Below are 20,567 nucleotides of genomic sequence, written 5' to 3' on the forward strand. Positions count from 1 at the left end.
GCCTTTCAAAGCCTACAGCGAACGGCTAGTTTGGACTACAGCCCTCTACTTCCTGCTTTAATGACGTCACTAGAACAGTTTTTTGACTAAACTCCACCCACAGGAATACGTCAGTCGGCAGCTACCCTGCTGAAAAAAAACAGCATCAAACCAGCATGGACCAGCATGGGAATTATGCTGGTCTATGCTGGTTTAGCTGGTGGTCACCAGCATACCAGCACCAAAACACAACATATGCTGGTATGACCAGCATGGGATGCTGGTGCTAATGCTGGTTTAACTGGTGCTAATGCTGGTTTAGCTGGTGCTAATGCTGGTTTGGTGCTGGTTTAGCTGGTGCTAATGCTGGTGCTGATGCTGGTTTAGCTGGTGTTCACTAACAAACCAGCACCAAAACACAACATATGCTGGTCTTGCTGGTATGCTGTTTTTTTCAGCAGGGTAAGCGGTAACACTTTATTTTACGACCCGCAAAGTACCGCGTAATTAAACCAAATTTACAGCGTACCTATTTGTAACAACAGGGTACCTCACCAGTACGTACTTGTAGGTCTAAGGAAATAATATTTTAAGTTTAGGGTAATAAGGGGGTAAGAATATGAAGAATTATAAATTATTTATACTCTAAGTATTTTATAACAACAGGGTACCTATTGTAATATTACGTGGTATGTATGACTTAGTCTATGGGGAAAATTATGTTTTATTTTATTTATTTTTTATTGTGAATTTTTCATATTGACTACTGAATGTTGTATACAGTCAATGTCTACGAGCCACATCGGCAAACAAACATAACAGCACATCACTTTTATTTTAGTAGCCTATACTTGCTTTTAATAACAAAAGTCCAGCTGATTTAATGTGGTTATCTTTTTTTTAAGGTAAGTACAATAAAAATAGCAACTTATTCCCTATTTACCAGGAAACTCCTACATTTGCGAACATATTTGAAGTGGTGCTTTGAAATGTATTTACTGTAAACACAAGTATTTTAGCCAAATATAATTTATGCAATGGCAAACCAGAATGAAACAACAGCAGCTCCCGCTAAAGCAAAAGACGACTACATGCGTAGGCTACTGCGCAGGTGTAGAGCGCGCGGCCGTCTGTAGGAGGTTTGCCGGAACGCGATCCTGAGGTGAAATTTCTTTAAGAGGTTTTAAAAACGTTCTACACTGTGGAGTACGGCTGCGAGTGATGTTAGCAGGATCCGCATGCTGTATAAGGTGACTGGTTTTGTTAATGCATGACTCACGCAGGTTAGCTAGCACATAAGTTAGCCTAAAGTTATTAACGTAACTGGCTCAGAAAACTCTGTTTCTGTCAAGGCACAGTGAAGAAACATTTACTGAAGGCTTTCATTTATGTTTTTTATATGTGATGCAGAAGAGCATTTGTGAGACGACATCAACTCATCATCCAAGTGGACAAGAACACGAACAGAGGAAGCCAAGCCGCAAAAACAATTAAAAATTGTCATGACTTTTTATTTTAAATAAAAGTTATGTGATAATAAACATTAAGTGTTGGCTTAATTATAGTGTTTTAAAGATGTTTTGAAATAAGTTGTTTTAAAATAAAAATAACAATATTCTGTATGTTTATGGTATTTACCCTATAACATTTATTAACAAGAGGTGAACAAAGCACCACTTTAGTTTACAGCCCGTAAATATGAGAGTTACCTGGTACATACACAGAACAATCGGGGAATAAGCCCCACTTTAATTTACAGCCCGCAAATATAAGAGTTACCTGGTAACTCATGTATACATATACAGATCAAAGAGGTACAAGTTGCGATTATTTTTATTGTGTGTTATATTTTGTTTTCCGACGTGGCTTGTAGACATCAACTGTAGGCTATACAAAACACTTCATCAGGTTAGTAGCAAATATGAAAAAAAAAACATATTACACATAGACCATATTACCCATAGACGTAAGTCATACATACCACGCAATATTACAATAGGTACCCTGTGGTTGTGAAATACTAAGAGAATAATTTTCCATATATTCTTACCCCCTTATTACCCCAAATTTGAAATGTTGTTCCCTTATAACTACAAGTGCGTGCTGTGGAGGTACCCTGTTGTTACAAATAGGTACGCTGTAAATTCGGTTTAATTACGCGGTACTTTGCGGGTCGTAAAATAAAGTGTTACCGGGTAAGCTAACGGCAAGCTAAGCTGCTATTGAATCACAACACACTAAACAACTACACAATCAGATACGTATTTCTGAAGGAGGGACTTCATAGAATAAGGAAGATGTCAGCCCGTTTCAAGTAAATTGTGTGAAAAATACCACTTTTTTTACACGTGAAACATGAACACATCTTATATTGCGCACTGTAAACACAATCAAAGCTTCAAAAAAACAGAAAGAACGGGACCTTTATGGTCCTGTAACTGCATGTGTTATTTGCATCAATCTTAATCCGTGTCTACAATGCGAATGACGTTGTTGATAAAAAGATATCCAAAGCATTTGTTCTTCTTAGTTCACCACCGTGCATGTGGCACAAACAAGGTCATTACATTGACATTTATGGAATTATTCAAAGCGACTTACAAATGCATTCAACCTGTACTGTACATTAGTTTCTAATCAGTGTTTGTGTTCTCTAAGATCAAAGCCATGACCTTTGTGTTGCTACGCAATGCTCTACCAATTAAACTACAGGAACTCTGTATCATTACTGCAACTTACTTGCAGCTAAACTGACGCTACGTAGGATTTTAACACAGTGGCCAAAATAAATAAGCACCGCTTACGAGTTTGCTCGAGTAGAAAGCCTCGATTTCTACAAACAAAACCAATGAGGTAAATAAATACCTGCTTTTTGCCAAATGGAAGGGTGCTACTGTGTGAGAAGTGTGAAGTGAATGTGTGAGGTAGCTGATTAAAAATCTCTCTCTTATTTCTCGCTCGCTCTCTCTCTCTTTCTCACAGAGGTGATGAGAGAGCTGGGCGGTCGATATGACACTGTCTCAGTCCACTGTAATTAGCGGGCGTATGCAGGGTCCATCACGAAGCAAACGGCACATAAAAATGATCCCGATCTCCCTCAGTCACTGTTAAGCTTCCTCAAGCTTTACCTTTGTGAACCCATTGGTGTATTTAACGTACCCCACACCTCAAAGAGAGAGAGAGAGAGAGAGAGAGAGAGAGAGAGACAGAGCAAACATTAATTATTTATCGCTGGAAGTTTCTAACCATGGAAAAGACAGAAAGAGTTGAAGGGAATTTAAATGATTTCAAAGGAGACCTGGATTAATGAACTCTCAGGTTTTGTGAAGCGCCTACCTGACAACAGTTATCCAATCTGAGACCCACATGTACGACATTATGATATATTACATGTTGGAATTAAGGCTCTAAAGTACCTTTCCACACTTAGTCCTCTCATACTGGAACAAGATAATCCTCGTGCTGTCACATGACATTCCCCGCTAATCAGAGCTGAGAACATCCCAAATCCTCCAGTTCACCTCCTGCGGAGGAGAACTGGCCTGCTGACAGAACCTTCAAGTGCATAAACAAATAAAAAAGAGGCGGTTACGGCCTTGTGGCGAATGTAGTTGCATACGTGTGTCAGTCGGTGTACTTGCGTTTCGTATATGTTTTGACTTAGCTGACCTTTAAGGCTGTGAGTGAGAAGTGTAGGAACAGACTTCGATGGCCTTTGAAGACATTTGGAGTGTTACAATAAAGAGCCAATCACACCAAGCGCGTTTTAAGCGCTTGGAAATGCAAGGTGCGCCTTTTTTTTTGGTCACTCTAAAAAAAGAGCAGTGCGGCGGATTTTTATATAGCTAGACAACCACTGATGCAGCTGTTCTGTCAATCAAATATTGAAGCATGAGTGCTCATTTGCTGTTAACTGTCAGATTAGGGCACTTTCTCTGACCTTGATCGAGGGTGAGAGGTGCACAAACATGCAGGAGACAGTGAGTGATAGAGTTTGCTTGTTCGTCTCGCCCCTTATTTGATTGGACAATGGAAGAACGTGAATGACGTCGGGCACTTTTCCGCTCTCAGCGCTCTTTTAATAATGGTGGGGAGAAAACGCAAGGGTTCGGTGTGCATAAACGGCGCGCATACCGCTAACTGCCCATAGAAAATCATTCAAGGCGCCTGCAACTTCCATAAACGCGTTTGGTGTGAACGGACCCTTAGACAGTGTGAGAGGGCAGAGACTTTTTTGCCCTTGTTTCTTTCTGGGGAAATCCTTGAATGGCTTTATTCTGCAAGACAAATGAAAACATGTTGTAATTAATTTTCAAATTTACATTTTATGCATTTGGCAGATGCTATTAAAGGGATAGTTCACCCAAAAATGAAAATAATGTCATTAATGACTCACCCACATGTCGTTCCAAACTCGTGGGACCTCCGTTCATCTTCGGAGCGCAGTTTGGGATGTTTTATATTTGGTCTAAAGAGCTAGTTGACCCTTCATTGGGAATCTATGCACGGTATAGTGTCCATGTCCAGATAGGTAATAAAAACATAATCAAAGTAGTCCATGTGACATCGGTGGGTCAGTTAGAATGTGTTGAAGCATCGAAAATACATTTTGACTGCAGTGACGCGGCTGATGTGTTATCCTCAGACATGTTTGCCACGTTTTTGTTTTCAAACTTACAGCGTGCGTCTCCCTCAGACTGTAAACGAAGCCCGGGTGCACAAGAAAAAGCTGGGGCGCACCAGATAACACGTCAGCCACGTCATACATCATCCGCGTCACTGCAGTCACGTGACTTTAGTCTTGCGCATGCGCTTCACAACAGGCGTGGAAAAGAAGACAATGCTGAATAAAGTCGGATTTTTTTTTTTTGGACCATAATGTATTTTCGATGCTTCAACACATTCTAACTGACCCACTGACATCACATGGACTACTTTGATGATGTTTTCATTACCTTTCTGGACAGTATAGCGTGCATAGATTTTCAATGAAGGGTCAACAAGCTCTCAGACTAAATCTAAAACATCTTAAACTGTGTTCCGAAGATGAACGGAGGTCTTACGAGTTTGGAACGACATGATGGTGAGTCATTAATGACACTATTTTCGATTATCCCTTTAATCCAAAGTGGCTATGCATTTTATCAGTACATGTGTTCCCTGGGATTAAACCCATTACCTTTTTCGCTGCTACCACTGCGAATGCTTTACCACTGAGCTAGCTATACAGAAGCATGTGCAACACCATATTCTAAAAACTATCCTTGTTTCTTCATGTGAATCTATTATTTTGAAGGAATAGCACGCTGATTACAATCTTTGTGATCGCAAAAATAACCCTTAATACTTATTAGTTTTAAAAAGAGACATTATTGAACAATTACACTAGACACATGACTGAAGCATTAGCCCATCATGCACAACATGCCTCATATATCTTTTTCCCAGAAACTGTAAGGTCTGTTATTCTGATCCAGATCAAATCTCACCGTTCTCACAGTGCCACATAATGACTCTCATTCAGCAACATTAGCATGAAACTTGAGAGCGGTTTCAAACACTGTCATTCACACAAAGCTTTCTGACATCCATCTCCAGTCCTACTGTAACCGTGGCATCTTAAATCAGCCATAATGACACCCCTCGCAAGCGCGCCAGGTAGCGCGCGCTAATCTTACATCAGAGAATGCGGCAGCGGTCCTGGTGCGGCTGAGAAGTTGGATTAAGGCAGAGCTTTCCTCCCGCACGGCGTAAAGATGGTTTTATCAGAGGTCATTCAAATTTCTCTGCATGGGAGACAATGGGACCCGCAGCAGCGGGGACCCTCGTTCCCAAGCCTGGAAGTCTGGCTATAAAGAGGAAATCGATGAAGTGTCTATTTCTGCTCGGCCACAATGGGAACTGGCTGCCGTGGCAAAACGGGATCAATACAACAAATTATTACAATTTCCACAACCTCCACTGGACATTTCGCGGGGTGAGAACGTGCGTGCGGTTACCCCTCCTCCCCGCATTAGTGCAGTCAAATGGCAGGGGGTAAAAAAATAAAGTAGACTTAAACACACACCTCACAAATGCCTATTCAGCCACAATCAGTCAGCTGATATGATGGAGCTGAACCGTTTGAATGATGGTTTATGAATAATTGCAGTGCATGTTGGTTGTTGTGCAGAAATGGCTTTAATAAAGGGTTTGGAAGGTGAGTCCACTCGCTCCGCACAAAGGCCCTGGAGAGCAAAGTAATGATACAACACAGTATGTACGAATAAGTCTGGCAAAGGAAGAGAGTGGCACGTACTGTTGCATGTACTTGTGTTACAACACGCCACTTCTAATAATGCGACTCAGTTAGCATAGCTGAAATTTGAGTGTTGTAAAGGGAACTACTGTAAGAGGGCTTTGGATGGGAGAGCAGGTAGGCGTGGGGCGATATAAGATTCTGGCGGTTTGATAACCTTTAGCAAAAATACCACGGTTTCACGGTGTTGCGATGTTACCGTGAAATGTTTTCTTTTCAAATGCCAGGTAAAATAAAGCCTTTAAATCAGTGGTTCACAACATTTTTCACTTCAAGGCCCCCTAGTTGCCCACAACAATATTTGAGGGCCCCCCATTCACTCAATTTTATTCAAATAAAATTAACTAGAGCTTGGAATTACTAGACATATGTATATTTTCAACTAAAATGGCCAAAAATAAGAAACATTTTGATATTTGCTTGTTTTCATTTATTTTAATGCTTGTTTTGTTCACTTTTTAATAATTTTAAGTCATGTTGAGGCCCCCTTGGAAATCTGCTGAGGCCCCCCTGTGGGCCCCGGCCCACTGGTTGGGAAACACTGCTTTAAATTATAATATGCTTTTAAAAAATATATAATATTTTCGTAATGTATATTAAATGTCAACATCAAATCAATCACATGACTTAATGATTTAATGAATTTTGTATAAACACAGCTCATACCTTGGAGACGGCATCAAAGAACATTTAGTGGTTTTGAAATCTTGACTGATTAAAACCTCGGTATACCTTGAAACTGGTAACCGGACCATGCCTAAGAGCAAGAGAGATAGAAGAAAGGTTATATCTGCATAAATCATACATATCATTAGACAGTATATTATATAGGTTATAAGTAAAATTAAATTATATAGATTATAAAAAATTATATAGATTATAAAAATGTGAAGCTGTGAAATTCAGTAAAAAATTATGTGAATAATAGACTTCAAAATACAGTACTCAAATTTACATACAGAAATGAATGATTTTAAATACTGAAATTAATTTTCTGGTGCCACTATGGTTTAAAATGAACACTAAATTCAATTTTAGACACGGCTTTACTCAATCTCAGACATGGCTTTACTCAGTCAATATTAAAGATATCAAGGTTATATTTTCATTGAATATTCTATACATTATGTAGGATATGTAGGATGATGTTATGTAGTAAACAGCAGATATTAAAAATAAACTACAATACATGAATAGGCATTACAATTATTCAAAGGCTGTACGTTCGCTGAAATTTTATGTACTAACATTAACCAAAAAAAAAAGTATAACTCAAATGAACAAATGAAGAGTTTCCTTGCAAAACGAGATAACTCAGTTTTTAACATTTTTGTCAAAAAAATGTTATTATGTTTTCATGTCATTATTTTGTTTTATGGTGCTGCTTAGCTGTTTTTTTTTAAGTTATGAAGGTTTAAATCAAAACAAACCAACTGCAGTTGAATTGATATTAATTGGAATGCACAACCAAAAAACGAGATTTCTGAAAAATAAAAAAAACGGAGTTATCTCGTTTTGCTACAAAACTCTTCATCTACTGCATATTATTTTTCTCTAAAAATTAAAGTATTACTGGGTATAACTGGCAACTAGCTTCCAGTAACTTACTGCAGATTTAAAGTTAAATGAACATGAAATATTTTCAGTCTTTATCTTCTACAGCAAGTTACTGGCAACCAGCTGCAAAATTACAGCAAATTCTTTACAGTGTGCTTTCTGCATACAAGTTTACAGTAAGGTAACCAGATGTCCCCATTTTCCGGGGACAGTCTCGTTTTTTTAGTGTTCGCTCTAAAAACCCACAACAATAAAAAGAGGAAAACATTTAAAAGGGTTTTTTCCCCGATTGTAAATTCATAGAAAATAACAAAAAAGATTTCAAGGATATTTTAATCATTGAACTAAGACATGTTCCTACTTGTTGTACAGTTTATAGTAGAGAAGTACGATTATTTTAGCATGGCCATGAGAAAAAGTACGAAGAAAAAGGCCAGTTCCCAAAAACAACTGAAACACGTTTTTTTCATGAAGCCTTAGCTAAATAATTAACATTTCAGGGCCAAACATGGGATTCGGTCTGCAAGAGGTGGGCGCGCATGTTAACAACTTGCAAAAAAACCTAAATTGGACTGATTAAGTCATCTGGCAAACACAGATCAAACCAAATACTGCAAAGGGCAAAGCATTTGTTACAAGAACTGACGCACCACATACAGATTACAGCCAGATGCTGTGTAGATACAACTGTCTCAATACACAAAACAGATACAAGAATACAGAAAAAAACGGTGAGACTGTGAACAGGGAGGGGCTTAAAATGGGATGTAACTGTAGCTGTAGTTCTGGTAAAATGAGCCTGCTGCAATCACACTGTATTTATAGCAAGAGTGATGTGTAATGGACTGAATTTAGTGTTCGTGTTTATTTTACTGTATACTGTAGGTGTGAAACTAACGTTCGTTATTTAGTTTTTTTAATATACTTCCCCTATTTCGTTTTAATAGCAGAGACAGCTGCTATATACAGTAAGTAAGCTATTAGGGCTAGGTTGATTTACCTGAGAAAGGTAAATACAGTAGTGCAATAAAAACATTATTCTATGTTTGAACATCCTAATGATCGTGAAACTGCCGCATTGCTTCAACAAATGGTGTGAATTTGAGGTGGAACAATTTGTTTGTCCAACCAATGAAAGACATAACTGGGAAACCAGTTCAGTTTTGCAAAGTGTGCTGATATGCTAGATGTAACACACATTATGTCTTATAAATTTTTATAAATAAGAAAACATCAGCTTAAAGCAAGAATATGTTGTATCTTACTAAAGTGTGTACGCTGGGTGATACAGAACTGCTTGGGTCTTTTATAATGCTTTCATACACTGCCCAGTCCTCTGACATTATTACACACACACACACGAGAGAGAGAGAGAGAGAGAGAGAGAGAGAGAGAGAGAGAGAGAGAGAGAGAGAGAGAACCATTTCACTTGATTATTGACAAATCAATATCCAAAACATCTAAAAAATGAATACATATTATGCAAATTATATTTTTAAGACCAAATGACATTCCTAATGACTAATTTTCGTTGCCTTACATCAATAATTATTCTGCAAAAACAGAGTAGACAGCACAGAGCACAAACCTTTTGTTCACACCAAAAATGCCTGTCTTCATCAATAGATGGCACTATTTGCTTTGTGCCTGACATATAAACCCCAGCAAAGACAGAAAACAAAACACTGGCCTGCCTCTAATGTATCAACATCAAGTGTGCATACAAAACATATAATTCTAGATATACAGTGCTGAATTTTTACATACAGTTTAATGTTAGAAACAATTTGCAGATCGGAGGCATTTTACACACTGCCCAACCAGTAATTGTCCAGTCACAAAAAAACACAGATATTTTAAAATACAGGTTTATTTCAGGGCGAGTATAGTTTTATCCGAGGTTTACTGAGTGGTGATAAATATATTGTATACAGCTTTGAGCATGTCTACTAGATGTGACGGGTGGGGAAGATTCAAAGAGGGCAACTAAAAACCGAATACTAAAATCCACGGCCATAAATGATTCATTTATAGCATCGCGGGGTCCGAACTGTTTAAACACGAGCCATAGGAAATTGAAAAGCCAAATAAAATCACTAAATATTTAATGAAGCACAAACATAGAGTCCTCGTTCTGTCTGCTTCAACTAGACTTACAAAACCTAAAGGTAAAACGTTGTTAAAAATCTGCGTAATCGATAAACATCGGCAGGGAGAAAAGAGAGAGATTGTGAATGAAGAGAGTTTAAGCTTAACTTTCAGCACTAACTGTATTTAATCTCACCAGCCAAAACAGGTAAAGGTCAAGAGTGCTCGAAACGGGATACTGCTTTTCACCGATCTCCACTTTGTTTGTTAAGTGTGTCTGGCTCCTCCATCTGCAAAAAAACAAAACAAATTTACCTGTTAATAATTCTGACCGGCTTTGCAAACACGATGCATTATGAATAAATATGTAAGTTTTAGGACCTGATACTTATTTCCACCTACAAAATCTGTGTGCCTTTAATTAAAGGGACACTCCACTTTTTTTAAATATGCACATTTTCCAGCTTAAACATTTGATATTTACAGTTTTGGAATCCATTCAGCTGATCTCCAGGTCTGGCGCTAGCACTTTTAGCATGGCTTAGCATAATCAATTGAATCTGGTTAGACCATTAGCATCGTGCTAAAAAATAACAAAAGTTTCAATATTTTTCATATTTAAAACTTCACTCTTCTATAGTTACATTGTGTACTAAGACCAACTGAAAATAAAAAGATGTGATTTTCTAGGCAGATATGGCTAGGCACTATACTCTTATTCTGGCGTAATAATCAAGGACTTTGCTGCTGTACAATGGCTGCATCAGGCGTAGTGATATTACGCAGCACCTATAAATAGTCCCCTGCTATTAAAAGTAACCAAGGGGACTATTTTTGGGCAGTGCGTAATATCTGCCTAGAAAATCGCAACTTTTTATTTTCAGTCGGTCTTATGGTGTAACTACAGAAGAGTCAAGTTTTAAATAGGAAAAATATCGAAACCTTTGTTATTTTTTAGCACGATGCTAATGGTCTAATCAGATTCAATGGCTTATGCTAAGCTATGCTAAAAGTGGTACAGCCAGACCCGGAGATCAACTGAATGGATTCCAAAACGGTAAAAATCAAATGTTTAACTCTAGGGGAGCTGGAAAATGAGCATATACAGGTATATATTTTTTTTTTTTTAAAGTGGAGTGTCCCTTTAGGTTCTGAGGTGCTGGGGTCTCATGGTTCAGGAGGGGTGCTATGGGAAACCGCCCCTACAAGTGTCATCATTCTAACCTCCGATCCCCCAAAGGTATCTTGGGGGCTTTCTCGGACATACATCCAGACGTATGCAGGTCAATAGGCACTGGGTATCAAATAAAAGTTTATCGGTACTCTGGCTTAGAATCAACTGTAGCCCAAAACCAAATGCACTTACAGCTTCTGCCTTATTTACAGTCCCCTTGGCAGACGTGCACCGGCCCCAGGCTATAACACTGTGTACCTAATGTTAAAACTGGCAGGTAATCTTATGTCAAACATTCCCCTTTGATATAAAGTGATCAATAGATTCTTGTGAAGAAGTAATTTCTCTGATGTTTCAACTCACCATTTTCTTTTATTGCAATACATATATAATTCATATTTTTTCTGATCACTGCAAGGTGCGTTTTGGAGAACACAGGCCATTGTAGGATGGAGCAATAAAGAGAGCGGAGAAATTGTGTGTTTGGATGTTTCCGGAGTACAACAATTTTTCAATCAATACTCTGTGTAACACAATTATCTGCTGTAATCTGGTTGTATTGGAAGAGTTTGCACCGCCCAACTCCGGGGATTCAGTCTGAAGAGCTAACTGATATTACCATCATGTTTAAAATGTACAACTCGGACCGGATCGCACTTCTCGCAAACCTATAGCATCGGAGGGCGAAAACAATGTAAATGAACATTACAGGAATGAGTGTTCCGTATTTAGCAAAACTTAGCATTGATTTTTACATGCTTCAGAGCTAAATGTAATCCTTTCATTCAAATGCACTGATGCAGCTCGCAGCGGGCGCCCGGCTCTCCTACAGTAATATTTTTATATGCATCATGAGCGCTGCCTACCGCGGGCTTCGCAACCTCCATCATTCACCCCATTAAGCGGCGATTTTTCACCTTTTCGGAATTAACGGCGTTTGCATTTAAACATTCCTACTGTAGGAAGGATGCGGCGTGGATTCTTCAATTAGAATGCCATGTATCATTTCCAGCAGGCCCTCGCCACGGCAACCCCTGCGCCGCTGATGCGCAAAACAGGATCATAAATCATGTCACTGCCATCCAATCAGCGGCTGCCGTTTCTGCTGGATAGGCGCAGTCTGCGGCATAAACTTACATTCCTGCATGTAATGTATTATTCCTCAGCTTATTTTAAGGCCTTAATGCGACTGAATAAACACCTTCAGCTAACCGCTTCAAACCTCCGAGGTCAAAAGACTCATGTAAACCAGCATACAGCACTTCACGTGACATATCTTCAATGTCGCAGACGTTCGAGGATAAAACTTTGTCAAAAAAATGTGGATAAGCGAATTTCTGCTTGAGGAAAACATTCAGAGCTGGGCTAACTACCCTATATGTTGTTAAATAAGGCATTCAACAACAAGGTCTTGGATCGATCATCTGTACAATACTGCACTCGTGGTGTGTGAATAGGTCAAACAAACCTTAGAAACTGGCCCAAATACGGCATTTATACGTGCTGAGGGCTCATGCTATTCTATTGAATTGAAAAGGGGGCGGGGCCTTATTCTCCACCTGTTTTGTGGAAGCCTGCAACACTCCTCTCATCTACCGGTTTGATTCGGTCCAGCTGCCTTCATACGGTTCAATCACCCACTTGAACTCTCATGGTCACCGACACATCCTTCTTTCCCTCTAATTTTTACCCTCGTTCATCCGTAAAAAAGAGATTTTCAAATGCAATCCATCACTTATGGCCGGTCAACACCGATTCCAATCAAACCGCACCAATATCTTTACGTTTTACATTTTAAACGCCAGGGAAATCGATACGGCGCGCTGCACCTCGGGAGGCTTTGAAGTTACGGAGGATCTTCGCTCATCTCATCAACTCAAACTGTTGCCGTGACACGCGGGAATGAACACAGGCGAGGTGATAAAACGATGAACCGATCTTATGCACGGGTGAGACGCCGTTGTCCCCGGCAACGCGACCGGCCTCAAAAGCACTCAAATGAGATGTTACTGTCTGACACAAAATTAGACACCGCTAAAGACCAGGGAGGAAAAGGATCGAAAACGTAACTATCACGTTACACGCTAACATGCCACATCTGCATCAAAACAGTAAAACAGACCGAGTTAAGATGCATTTGAAGGCGTGCAAAAACAAGCAATGGGGTGTTTATCTGCAGAGGCAGGGTAATGAGGGAGTAAAGATGTTTGGCGTTTACGGTGAGAGACGGTCGGCACTGCACGCTCCAGCGTGAGATCATAACCAGCATGCTGTGGACAAATAGGGCAGTTTCAAATGACTCCTGATAATCAAGGCGCTTGGGTCAGAGGGTCCACTGGCTTTAGGATGTGGATTGATCTATCTCTCCCGCTTTCTGTCGCTACTGTGGATGCCCACGTTAATTCTTAATGAGACATTCCTGCATGCGTAACAACACTGTCTGCACAAAACAACAAAGGCCTCCTAGACTGCAAATGAGTAGTTCTCTACAGACAGCCCAGCTAGCATCGCATCATTACCACATGCGCACACAGACACACACATACACACACACACGCAGCTACCATTACATAGCCTATCATTAAGGTGAGCTGTACTTCCTGGCTCTGTGTGTGTACAGTTTGTGTGCATTGTGCACATGTGGGACTTAGCTGTCTTGTTCAGGCCAGATACAAGCATTAGTTCGTACTGGATTTTTAAAAAAATGTGTGAGAAATCCAGACTTAAGTCTCATAATCAAAGCATCAAAGTTTGATTTCACTTTAATTTCAAGGTAAAATCAAGGTTATATTTGAAAACTTTGGTTCCAAAATGCGATAAACGGCATTTAAAAAAAAAAAGTTACTGCCAAAATCAGTATTTTATCAGGTCAGTATTTAAAAGTAAATTCTTAATTTTACACAAAATGCAGTGTTATTCTGTCATATTTTCTCTTTTTTTCCCCAAAAAATAAAATAAAGGGAATTTTTTCTTTCCCAAGCCACGCCCCTAGCAACCAAATATGAGCAACCTAGCAACCGAATAAACAAAGCCTTATAGCTCCACATCAGAACATCATACAGACACGGGGTTGGACCGTTTTACTTGTGACTCGGAGTGTAATCACTGGCCACATCATTGGCCACTCCCGAGCCACGCCCCTAGCAACCAAATATGAGCACCCTAGCAACCGAATAAACAAAGCCTTATATCTCCGCATCAGAACATCGTAGAGACACTGGGGTTGGACCGTTTTACTTGTAACTCAGAGTGTAATAACTGGCCAGATCATTGACCACTCCCAAGCCACGCCCCTAGCAACCAAATATGAGCACCCTAGCAACCGAACAAACAAAGCCTTATATCTCCGCATCAGAACATCGTAGAAACACGGGGGTTGGACCGTTTTACTTGTGACTCGGAATGTAATAACTGGCCACATCATTGACCACTCCCATGCCACGCCCCTAGCAACCGAATAAACAAAGCCTTATATCTCCGCATCAGAACATCGTAGAGACACAGGGGTTGGACCGTTTTACTTGTGACTCGGAATGTAATAACTGGCCACATCATTGACCACTGCCAAGCCACGCCCCAGCAACCAAATATGAGCAACCAAACAAACAAAGCCTTAAATCTCCACATCAGAACATCGTACAGACACAGGGGTGGGACCGTTTTACTTGTAACTTGGAGTGTAATAACTGGCCACATCATTGACCACTGCCAAGCCACGCCCCAGCAACCAAATATGAGCACCCTAGCAACCGAACAAACAAAGCCTTATATCTCCGCATCAGAACATCGTAGAGACACGGGGGCTGGACCGTTTTACTTGTAACTAAGAGTGTAATAACTGACCACATTATTGACAAGTGTTTTGATAAATGCCATTAATGTTTATGTTTTAATCAGTGTATACCACTAGTCAACTAAATTAATATAACATGGCAAATATGAATGCACATTTATATACTGATTCAATAGATTTAAATAAATTTTAATAAAAAATCTCTTATGGATTTATTGCATTTTGTGTAAAAAAAGAATCAGTTTTTATAATAAATCTTTAAAAATCAAATTATGGATTGATGGTTTTTATAACCTACAAATGCTTTGTGAAAGTTTGTAACAGAAAATAGTGGTTTTCATCTTGTCACTTTCTTGGTATAGAAAAAACTTTTTAACCGAAGTTAGTCAAAATAGATTTTTTGGGTTTTGGAACCAAACTCTTGATTTTCACAGAATGTTCTTTACATTATGTAGGATGATTGTATTTAGAAAATAGTAAATCACACTTTAGCCGGGTTTTACGAGTAGAATCAAAATTTTGTATCATTAGCCTAAACCCCAGAGCTAACAAAAACACTAAAATAATATTTATTTCGTGCTTTACTCTGAAGACAACCACAGTTCTGCACATTGGCCGCTCTAACTCGAACCGGCCTTGTTTATGATTCGTTTATGTCATTAGTATATAATGCAATCTATTCATTTACATATTTTCAATCAATTGACAGCCCCAGAAGTAACATACAGTAAATATTGTTTTATTAATTCAAACACTGCATGTATAGAGTATGCAGGTGCAATAACTTAGTTATACATATACAAATAAAAAGTTCTGCAGGGCATCAAGCATCAAGGCTGTTTTCAGAGCGAATGAAGTGTATTTAACTTACCAATGTCTGTGTTAGCAGGGCTGTTAGCCAGCTGTTGGCTCAGCTGGGCTTCTCAAGGCCTAATCTTCTTCAACCACATGTTTAATGACTTTGCAGCCTTTAAAAGTTCATACGGAAGTCATCCACGGCCACCACTTCCATCCGAGGGTCAAACTATCCAGCACCTCATACTGCAACCTGCTGAGATACTCCAAATATATTCAATGTAAATCAATAATTAAGACAGAATTGAATGTATCGGATGTTAAATATAATCCAGAATCGGAAACGAGTTAATCGCACTATTAACAATCTTACTGTACATACACTACAAGCAATCCCACAGTGCACATGTTATGATTGCAGATGCCACCATCAGTGTGAAATTTGCATTCTGGGACATTATTTTTTAATCACCCTAATTACGCCCATGTATGTGACAACCCTGCCTATTACAAAACGTGCCTCCGCATAAACCTGAACAAGCACTTAGCATGTATAATACATAAGCACTTAGGTGTTTTAATGTGGCCTTGATAGTCAAATCAGCTCCAAACACCGAACGACCGTCGACGTGACCCGACCAAAACAACACGCCAGCGGGGGCATGTTCTAGCGCAGAAACATGTCTGTTGCCCCAGCTACACATTATTGCTACACGACCCTGTTATTTTCCCTCAGGTGCCCGTGAACGGCTGGTTTTCTCCCTTGGCACAATTCCACGCCATTCTTTATCGGCCCGCTATCACCCGCTCGGCTGATTTGAATATTTAGTGTCCTTTCATGCTTTAATTGGAGTCAATTGCATTCACTTGGCACGTTTTGCTGGAAATTAATCCTAGGGCCTAATTTGTTTCTGTCAGGCAATCAAAGCCTGAGTGAATAATGGCAAATGTTATTACAGATCCCCCTAGTCTCCAAATACCCCAACTATGTATTTAACTAAAGCCTTTAATTATTTGTGCAATGCAGTTGCGCAAGGGCTGAGAGTCAGGCAGGCCAAATGAATGAGGTTTCAAGGGGGCGACTGGGAGTGCTGGCGAGCGCTGCTAACATAACAAACATTTGACAGGAGCGCTAGCAGAAAACGTTACAGAGGAACGATGCATGGAGACTGGGAGGCTATGTGGAAGTTGGTGAGAGAGGATAATTGACAGATACCAGGAGCACACAGCGGATTAGGAGCATGGGAATTTTGCTTTGGGGGAAATTTCTGTGATTTGCATGATACATTGCGGGCATCACTATTATTAGAGTAAAGAGTATATATTATTTAAGTACGGACGTTTGGATGTAAATGTAAGTTTGCACCAGCAAATTGCTTTACATATGTTATTGGTTAGCTGACATAATGCACTTTTTCATTGTATTCGCTGCATAAACTGCATGTCAAGTCTAGTCCAAGACTAAATTGCTTTTTTGAGTTCTAACTAATATTAGCTTGCACTGACATATCTTAAAATATAACAGTGTCATTGCTAGATGCACATCAATAATGTCTTTTTAAGGTATGTTTGTAAAAACTATTAAATTGTCCTAGTATAGACGGTTTTATCGGATGCACGTGCGATGACGCGATAAGCATCTGATCCGAACTTTACTTTCGGTTTCTGTTTGTTTAATGGTCTGACTGGTTGCTGAAACTGAAACTTAAAAAAATACCTCGTCGAAAATAACAAATGTTTTGATTTGCTAGGTAATCTACGTGTTGTTTATTTTGCCTGTTATATAAATAAACTACTTTAAAAGGACTTTGTTGTTATTTTGTCTTAGCTGAGTTTACCGGAAGTTACGTGATGACCACGAAAGCCGCGTGTTTAGGTTGTTACTGCTGAAACCATAACCAAGGCCTAGTTCTGGATAAATCTAAACCCTGACCGGGAAACCGCCCCATAATGTCTGCACACCTTTGGTACTTAAAACAAGCTAAAAAGCTGAAAAGTATTATCGCAGATATAAATGACCAAAAATAAAGACATATTTCGTTGTTATGCACTAATAAAAAATGAGCAGTAGGTGAAACTAATGCAAATACAAGGCATCTGAGATGTTTTGTCACATCTCTGTCTTCTAGAGTTTCAAAAGAGATCTCAATAAGGTATCAAATTATGCTCAGATGTGCCAAAGTCTTAAATCAGATATCGAGAAGTTCAAGTATTATTCAAGTCGAATTTGTATCTTTCTATCTATTAAGGAATTTAAAAAGAAACATCTGGGACACATTTGATACTAAACAAAGACTAAGTCTCTTGAGATATACAGCAGCCTGAGTAATAAAAAAATTCCTCTGGGATGGTAATACCATATTGTTTTTTATTTGGACATGTACCAAATATGGTAGTACCAGATTGTTTTTAACCCTTGTATTGTGTTCGATTTTTGTGACGATTTTGATGGAGCGGGTCAAATATTGACCCTAATTGTATTCAATGCAATTCCCTAAATATCACATTATGATAACAAGAAGGAATTAGATATGAACAGGACCATTTTAGTATCAGTATTTTTCACACATTACCAACACTTAATGTCAAAAGTAGGATTTAAAAAATGCATTTAAACACAATTTTTAACATGTTTGCTTTAACAAATGTTGAAAATAAACTGTTGTAACGTTTAACATTTAAACAGTTTATTCAACATGTTTTTTTTTACATACGTATGTTTAAAACATATATCTGCTTTACATATTTTTTATATACATTAAAAATAGAAATTATAGTTCCCTTTAACCTTTCTGTGTCTGAGAAAGTCTTTATCACTACTGAAAATAGTGAGCAAAAAATATGGGTCAAATTGACCGCAAACATCTAAATCGAGAAATTTGTGTTAAAAAAAACACTACAAAACACATCAGTGTATACTAACTTTGTATGCATGTTCAAGGCCCTAAATGAGAAAAAGTGACAAAATGTCTGGAAGAAAAAAATAACTTAGTAGTATTTCATACACTGTAAAAAAATTCTGTAGAAATTGCAGCTGGGTTGCCGGTAACTTACCGTAGATTTAAATTTGTTTTTTACCGGCAACATTTTGTTCAAAGTTAAATGAACATTAAACATTTACAAGTCTTTGTCTTTACAGAGTAAAACTAAAAAACAGCATCAAGCAAAACATTCTGGGAAACAAAATCTGAAGCAAAAAACAGAAAAAGATTGATGATGATTTCAGGTTCCCAGAATGCTTTGCATGAGGCTGTTATTGTATAGTTTTATTCTGTAAAGATAAAGACTTGTTAATATTTAAAATGTATTTAACTTTGAACAAACTCTTGCCAGTAAATAACATAAATGTAAATCTACGGTAAATAACCGGCAACCCAGCTGCAATAACATTGTAATTTCTACGAATATTTTTTACAGTCTATACATTGTAAATAGAAATGATAGCTCACTTTTATGCATCTGTAAAAGTCTTTTTCGGTACTCAAAAGAGTGAGTAGAAGCATTTTTACCCCATTTCAGGATAGTAAAACACCGATATAGCAACAAACACTGAAAACATTTATTTAATTTGGGTCTGTACCGTACAGCGAACGTCAAAATCGTTACAAAATTATTTGTGTACACTTCGAAAAATTTTATCGTATATAATTTTGCATGCATGTTCATGGCTATAAATGAGAAAAAGTCACAAAATTTCAAGAATAAAATCACAGGTTAACTTAAAAATCAAAACGGGTGAAATTGACCCGGAACATAATACAAGGGTTAAAGTATACTGTACATATCATAACATGTATGTCTTATTCTTCCAGAGACTGACATCTGCCTCATCTGTGAATACAAATGTTTTAAAAGAAAAACTGTATCTTAAATCACCAAAAAAAAATCTTAGGAGTTTGGAAATATAAGTGATTGTAGACTATAAGAGACTTGGCAGTTTAATGATTTATACATTTTTATCATCAGTCAAATAATGAGGCTGTTTTATAAATTGTACATTATTTTCTTTTATACCACGGGTCTGTTGAATGCTGGATTCTGATTGGCTGAGAAATTTTCAGTGGGTATGCAATACGCATTAATTTCTGATAACCGCACACCTAATTTTCAAATGTCTTAAAAATAGGCACCAGAGCAATGTTTGTGGTAACCGTGGTATAAGAGGAATAATTGACTCCGGTCCTTTGAATTATTTTCGAAAATAATGCACACCCGCGGTGTAACAGCACTCCGCGCCGCATAACCACCTTGGGTGTGCATTATTTTCTTATAAATGTCTTAGTATTTGTTGTGTTTATTTATTTTAATAGCAGCATGCTTTCCAACAGTTTGTGCAAAACCTGATGATCCATGTTTGCCCGCATGATCTGAGGATGTTACAAAGAGCATCTTCTTTAAGGTTAAAAATACATTTTGTATAAAGAACAAAATGGTAATCTTCTAAAATGTACTTATTTAATTAGAAACTAAGACATTCACATTTAGAATAAAAGTCACCTTTTTAAAAGACATCAACTCAAAAAATCTGGATTTTTTTATGTGGTCTCTGACTTTTGTACCACACTATGTATATGGACAAATGCAGAAGAACATTTGTGTGTGAAACATTTCAAATCAGCAACAAACCTCTCCAAAACAGATATCACTTAATAAAGACAAACTCAGGAGTATTGCATGAAGGTCTTCTTAAAAACATATTCCACAACACAGCAGAAGAAAGTATCAGTCCCTGAATGTAACAAAGTATAAAATGCAGTCATTCTTCAAATCGGTAACTCTTTTATAAAACACAAATTAAATTTGATTTGATTAAAATTATATTCCGCCAGTCTGACCTTGTAGGATGCAGTTTAGCTCATACAAATTAAATCTTTCTGCAATAT

The 20,567-nt window shown here is 38.2% G+C and overlaps 1 long non-coding RNA gene across 2 annotated transcripts in view; it reads right to left on the reverse strand.

Annotated features, from left to right (window-relative positions):
- LOC129426404 (uncharacterized) overlaps positions 1-18,269 on the reverse strand; it is a 28,304-nt gene extending 10,035 nt beyond the window's left edge. For both annotated transcript variants that reach the window (XR_012368151.1, XR_012368150.1), the window contains exons 1-4: positions 15,761-18,269; positions 10,119-10,212; positions 3,649-4,256; positions 3,396-3,534 (exon numbers count right to left, since the gene is read on the reverse strand). This is a non-coding gene — a long non-coding RNA (uncharacterized lncRNA). The remainder of the gene's footprint in view (positions 1-3,395; positions 3,535-3,648; positions 4,257-10,118; positions 10,213-15,760) is intronic.
- Positions 18,270-20,567: the final 2,298 nt, after the last annotated feature.

Source organism: Misgurnus anguillicaudatus, chromosome 25 (genome assembly GCF_027580225.2).
Source record: "Misgurnus anguillicaudatus chromosome 25, ASM2758022v2, whole genome shotgun sequence".
Taxonomy (NCBI): Eukaryota; Metazoa; Chordata; class Actinopteri; order Cypriniformes; family Cobitidae; genus Misgurnus; species Misgurnus anguillicaudatus.